This window comes from Petromyzon marinus, unplaced genomic scaffold, assembly GCF_048934315.1.
Source record: "Petromyzon marinus isolate PM22_M1 ecotype Great Lakes invasive population unplaced genomic scaffold, UKy_Petmar_22M1.pri1.0 PM_Scaffold_25, whole genome shotgun sequence".
NCBI lineage: Eukaryota > Metazoa > Chordata > Hyperoartia > Petromyzontiformes > Petromyzontidae > Petromyzon > Petromyzon marinus.
The window spans coordinates 467,066-473,302 of record NW_027423224.1 but is presented as its reverse complement, the minus strand read 5'-3'; the positions used below and the strand labels follow the sequence as shown (position 1 = coordinate 473,302).

Below are 6,237 nucleotides of genomic sequence, written 5' to 3'. Positions count from 1 at the left end.
TGCTGTCATTGGATTGGACCACGACGAATGGGGGCGCCTCCAGGTTGAGGACGCTTCCCTGCTTAAATTGCGATGCCGTGTCAAAGAGACTGATGGGGGCGAGGATCGATGGGGTGTCGCCTCTTTCATTCTCAGAGGCGGATTGCTCATGCATTGGGGCGGAGAGATGCGATGTTCTAACATTGTTGTGCCCACCGCCCTGCGGAGTAAGGTCATTTGGGTGGTGCACGAGCGTCTGTTGCACTTGGGTGTGCATAAACTAGCATTGGCCACACGTAAGTCGGATTTCTTCTGGCCTGGCATGGCTGAGGATGCTGCCAATTTGTTGAAGGGGTGTGTGCAGTGAACGCGGTAGAAGCCGCTTGTGGGAATAAATATTTTCTGGTGGGAGTCGAGTATTTCTCATGATGGCCTGTGGCCTGGCCGCTTCCCAAACAGTTGGCGGCAAAGATCACTGAGGCATTCCTCAATGGCTACGTAATTGTAGTGGCATGGTTGAACATGATCGCCACTAATCATAGCCGTCAGTACTAGCTTGTGTCAGTAGGGAGCAGAGGGGAGGCTGAACCTGCTGGATTAATGATGACGGGCCGTTGGCCAAGGCAATCCCTGGGGGAGCATCGTGACCAACGGTCGGGACCCCAGATCCCGGGAAGGGGGCTGGGGAGATGATGTCATTCTCCAGACCCTCGGAGACGGTCCTAGAAGGAAGGCGTGGCCAGGGGCGGAGTGAGCCAGGAGCCTATATATAAGTCAGGTCCCTGAGCGGTCCCAGCAGTTGTTGTCCGGCCGAAGACTGAAGAGCATCCTGGAGCCCTGAAGAGAAGAGCCCAATGGGCAGAGCAGAACCCCTGGCTAGGGTCGGCTCGAGCTTGTACCAGTGAAAGCTCCAGCTGATAACCCGTGAAGACTCAAGAGAAGACTCAAGCCCCAGCAGTATAGATGCCGTGATAGCTAGTGAGAGGCAAGCTAGTCTGGAGGGACTACCTCCATAGAGTATCGGGTGAAAGGGGCCATTACCCCATTGTGTAATAACCTGTTAATGTTATAATAAATGTGTTGCCTCAGAGTAAGCTTCCTCCAGTTTATTACCCACTACATTATGGACAAGAGTGCTCCCGAACGTCTTCTGAACAATCAGGGCAAAACATTTTCTTCAAAATTATTGCAAGAGGTGTGCGTTAGTTGTGAACCAAGAAAGTACGCATGTCACCGCACAATCCGCAGATGGATGGTATGGTTGAGGTGGCTGCACAGGACTCTGACCTCCATGTTGAGTCATCAGGTCAGCGAGAACACGACCCCCTGATTCATGTTCAGTTACAAGCCGCACCCAACAAGGCAAAATCTTAAATCTCTGACTCCGTGTGCTGCGAAGTGCGGGAGACTTCCAGGGTAAATTCTGATTTGTGCCGATTGGCCAATGAATGGCTGAGGGGCTTCCGTACTTCAGTGCAACCAAGCTCTGGGGACAGAGCTTGGTTGCACTGTCCACAGGTACCGTTGGGTACATCGCCCAATTTGCTCAAACCCTGGAGAGGGCTGGTTGATGTGATTCGGGTCATTCGACTGCAGTGTGTCCAGATCCGCTTGGGGCGGCGGAGTTGGTTTGTACACTCCTCTTGCCCTAAGCCCTTTATTGCTCCCTGTGAGTTTGTTCCATCTCCACACTGTGGGCGCCGAGGGACAGATGTGTCCGGCGAGCTGGCATGTGTGCACGTTGAGGTTGGTCCTCAGCGGAGTCGTGTGCTTCCTCCCTCAGGTGCCGCGCGCCTGATGTCCCCCAAGCCGCCGCCTGCGCTGTCTTCACTTGATTCGGGAGAGGAAAACCCGTCGACCCGGCCTACTGCTCTTCGACTGGACAGTTGCATATTCCCCCTGGGACCTCCAGAGAGAGTGAGCCCACCTCCACTGGAGACCCAGCCACGAGGACTCGCTCAAAAACTCTTCGGATTTTGTGACACCCATGCACACACACTCCCACACCATCAGTTGCTTGTCACACTCAGTAGGCCATATCGGTTATTGGCTGAACCTAGCCTTTGTTGTGCTTATGGGTATTGTTACACAGTGAGGATGGGAGTTGTTGGTGATGGAGGGGATTCCGTGCATTCGCGTTTTATACTTTCTCGTGTTGTTCTGTACATTTGTAGCTAGTGTATATATTGTATAGGTGGGCTTGGGTATTTATATGCTATTTGTTATTGTTAATTATTGAGGCACACATAGCATTTAGTCACTTTTACTCGCTTTTTATCACCTTATTCACTTAAGCAACCATTGGAAAGATGTTCTAAATCATACCAAACATTAAACTAATTTTCAATGGTATTTATCCAAATAGTGATATACCAAACTTTCATAGAAGCTTATTTCACTTCACACCTACATTTGTAAACTCCCGCCCCGTGCCGGTCCTCTACGTTCCACTTAACACCCCCTCCCCCCCCGTGCCGGTCCTCTTGTGCGTTACGGTCATTTTATGCTAATTCCTTTGTCAAAGTATTTTGTTTCCTCCCACACAGCTTAAAAGGACGCGACCTGGGCTGGACTGTCTTCACTCCAACGCTGTCCTCATGACAGTACGGTCCCCTTCACCTGATGAAGGCCACTTGTGTTGTGGCCGAAACGTCATGAATTTTGTTGTTTTATTTTTTACCTACGTGACTTTACCGAATAGAACCAAAGAGTATGGATCCTTGCAGTCACGAAAGCTTCAAATCTAGAACTTATTCACTTGGTTAGTTTTAAGGGGGAGTTGACAGCCAGGACGGCTGAATGCTACGAATGGGGGGGGAGGGGGGTAATGTAGTGACATCGGGAATGCCACTGTGTAGTGCCGGCCTGAGAGGCACGGCGTGCGATGTAATTACATCACCGACACCCCATATATGTGGGTGTAGTACCAGCCTTAGTGGGGTTTGGTGAGCGCTGAGTCATGGCGCTGAGTGGCACCACGTGTGGCGTGCAGTGCTGTTCTCTATAGGAGGGGTGTGAAAGTGTCAGCCATGAATGAGGTTAATGTGGGCCATTGCACTTTGTTTGACCCTGGAAGGTACATGACGGGTAAATTCTACACAGGGGCCACAAGTTGGGGTTAGTGGGTAGTCACGTGTCAGGGCGAGATCTTGCAATAGGAATCGAGAAGGTAGTTGTGGCCAAGGGCGGAGCCGGCCACGACTGGTAAGCATATAAACCGGGTCCCCAGAGGGACCGAGGTTCAGCTTTGCTGTTGTCTTCTGAAAGATCTACATTCAACGTCCGTGAAGAGTCACCAACACATGGGCAGGACTCAAGCTGGAGTCCTGCTCGTTGTAGCTATCCCAGAGTGTTAGCGCAGATAGCCTGGTGGTCCACCACCATAGGTTGTTATCTGGTAAAAGGGAAGTTACCCCTTCGTGTTGGTATAAATAAATTTGTTGCCTCCAAAGAGTATGTCTGCGACTCAATTGAACCGACTACACAATGGTGCAAAGGTCAGTAAAGTGACCGAGGCCACCAGGTGCTGTACCAGTATACCACATCAGATTAACAAGGGGCTCAGTGGTGGCAACAAGTTATCCCCTTCACCTGGAATGCAGGAGGTCGTGGGTTCGATTCCAACCCCAACGCCTGGATATTTGGAGTTTGCATATTCTCCCCGTGGTGGCGTGGGTTTTTCTCTGGATCCTCGAGTTTTTTTCCCTCCACATTTAGAAATATGCGTTTACAGTATTTGGCTGCTACAAATTTCCACGTGATAAGCCACTTCGTTGAGCTATGATTTGTGGCCAGGTTGCTTTTGAAAAACAGCTATATAGCTCAGTGGTCCTTACTTGGTACAATAAAATAAAAATCTGCCGATTCCTGGAGTTATACTATAGGAAGGCCTGGGTACCCAAGGGACCAGGTTACACCATTTGTCAGTTCAATGAAAAATCGACAAACAATAAATCCAACAAACACACCCAGTGCTGAAATGCACTGAAAAACAGTAAATGTACCAGAATGAAGCAGTACACATCTTGTCAAGTTGTATTTATACAACAAAGATAACTAAAGAAAAATAACCAAATCCACAATTAGATGTGGATGTGATAATAAAGTAAAGCCCTTCTGGATAATGGACACCCTATGCCCTGTCGGTCGTGTTGATTTTTTACCATATTTCACCACGCCGACTAGTGCGGGTTGGTGAAGCGAGGGGGGCAGAACTGATTCATTTGTCACTCGCCTCTGGATTTAGTCCATGGGTGTGTAGTGATGTGCGCTAAACACTGTGCAATTGGACGACCCCACATGCCCTGGGCACCCTTTCGCATGAGATATTCAAACTCAATCTATTTTGCAGGTGAAATATTTCTGAAATAAAAATGCAATGAAGGAAAACAGAGAAACTGCCATGACACGGTGCACAGGTGTGAATTAATATATTATAATAATCAGTCACACGACTGACCATACAAGGCAAGCACACCATGGTGGTGCTCGCTTCATCCACCCAGCAACACACTTCAGCGCAATTGTTTCCCAGCGCCTATCTCGTGACTCGGTATGGGAATCGCTGCGGCGGTGTCCGCTCGTGCAGCTCCATGCGACCCACAGCAGACGCGCGCTCCCTATAGAGGATCCACGGTCGCGCGTCGTCTATGCCTACAGCACAAGCTCCGACACAAACATCCTCCATGGAGCTCCACAGACTGGTGGGGCAAGTGCTGTTATTGAGCTCCTATGAATGAAGCAGTACACATCTATGAAGGCCGCTGTGAAGTGTCGAGTCGCCCCGCGTCTCTCGCCCCTGACGCGGCCCAGTTCCCCGTGTAGCCTCCTCTGCTGTGCTCTCAGCCTCTGGCCCTTACGCAGCAGAAAGGAGAGGGGTGGAGGGGTGACGGGAGGAGTGAAAGGAGCGTTGAGGGGAGGGTTGGGGGGAGGATCGGTGGGAGGGGTGGGAGGGGTGGGGTGGGGTGGGTGGGGTGGGGTGGGTGGGTGGGGTGGGGTGGGTGGGGTGGGGTGCCCCTTGCTTTCTTCGGCCCCTCCCCCCACCTCTGCTACTTATTTTAAGCCTCTGTCTGTTCATCCATCCGGCCCCTTTTTTCTTGCTTCTCTGTCCGTCTTTCCTCTTCTTACCTCTTGTGTCCCTGTATATGTATTTCTGCTATCTTATACCTCGTATTTGTTCACTCTGTCTATGCTGGTATGTTCAACCCAGAGGATGAACACGAAATTTAGCACTCTTCTGAAATTCGTGGTCTGCCAGGCAAGTGTCTAACTGTGTCGTTGGCCGACTGGTATTGCATCACGTAAAATTTTCTTAGGTTTTTTGAATTCTCGTCTCTCATCTTCTTGTTGTATTTACCTCCGTGCAGTTTAACACTCTCTATGTGTTGCGTTGATGTCACCTTATGTGCTATTTGTTTTTACACCTGATGAAGATCGCTTATGTTGCGGTCGAAACGTCGTGCTTGATTTATTTTAATATAATTTTATGGTATTTCTACATATGTGACTTTACCGAAAAAAACAATGAGTTAATCAATGGTTCTCTGTGTGAGTGAGTCTATGTGTCTCCATGTGAGTGAGCCTATGGCTCTGTGTCAGTGAGACTTTGGCTCTCTGTGTGAGTGCACTCTGTGAGTGAGTCTATGGCTCTCTGTGGGAGTAAGTGGGTCTCTAAGGCCACCACCATCTTGCTCCCTGCCCAGTGCGTCCACCTGGTTGAGCTGCAGAAGTCTATTGTCCACCACTCCAGACTGCACAGATATCCGACGTCCACCTCCAGCACAGACACCAGCAGATTCTTAAACCTGGTGGTGGAAGGACACGAGAGGGGTAATAGTCAACCACCATTACCACCATCAATACCACCATTACAACCACCAAAATCACCGCTATCGTTAACACCACCATCAATATCACCACCTCCACCACAACAATCACAATCAAAATTACAATCACAATACTCTTTGGTTCTTTCGGTAAAGTCACGTAGGTAGAAAAAATAATAGATCACGACGTTTCGATCGCAACACAAGCAACCATCATCAGGTAAAAAAATATAGCGAGAAAGCTGCTGAAACAAGAAGTTATATTGGCTTGAGATAAGCTCAGCCCAAGAGTAAGTGGGCGGGGCTAGAGGTAGAATTTGCATGTAAATACAACACCACATCGTGGAAAAGGAAAGAGAGACACAGACACCGAGAGACATCCACACACAGAGAGAGGCATACACAAAGAGACACACGAAAGACGCATACAAAG

At 49.5% G+C, this 6,237-nt stretch overlaps 1 long non-coding RNA gene across 1 annotated transcript; it reads right to left on the bottom strand.

The window, feature by feature from the left end:
• Window positions 1-4,002: 4,002 nt before the first annotated feature.
• LOC142923036 (uncharacterized) lies at window positions 4,003-5,823 on the bottom strand. The gene is made up of 2 exons (XR_012940484.1): window positions 5,691-5,823; window positions 4,003-4,833 (listed from the first exon to the last, which is right to left on the bottom strand). It is a non-coding gene; the product is annotated as an uncharacterized LOC142923036 (long non-coding RNA).
• Window positions 5,824-6,237: the final 414 nt, after the last annotated feature.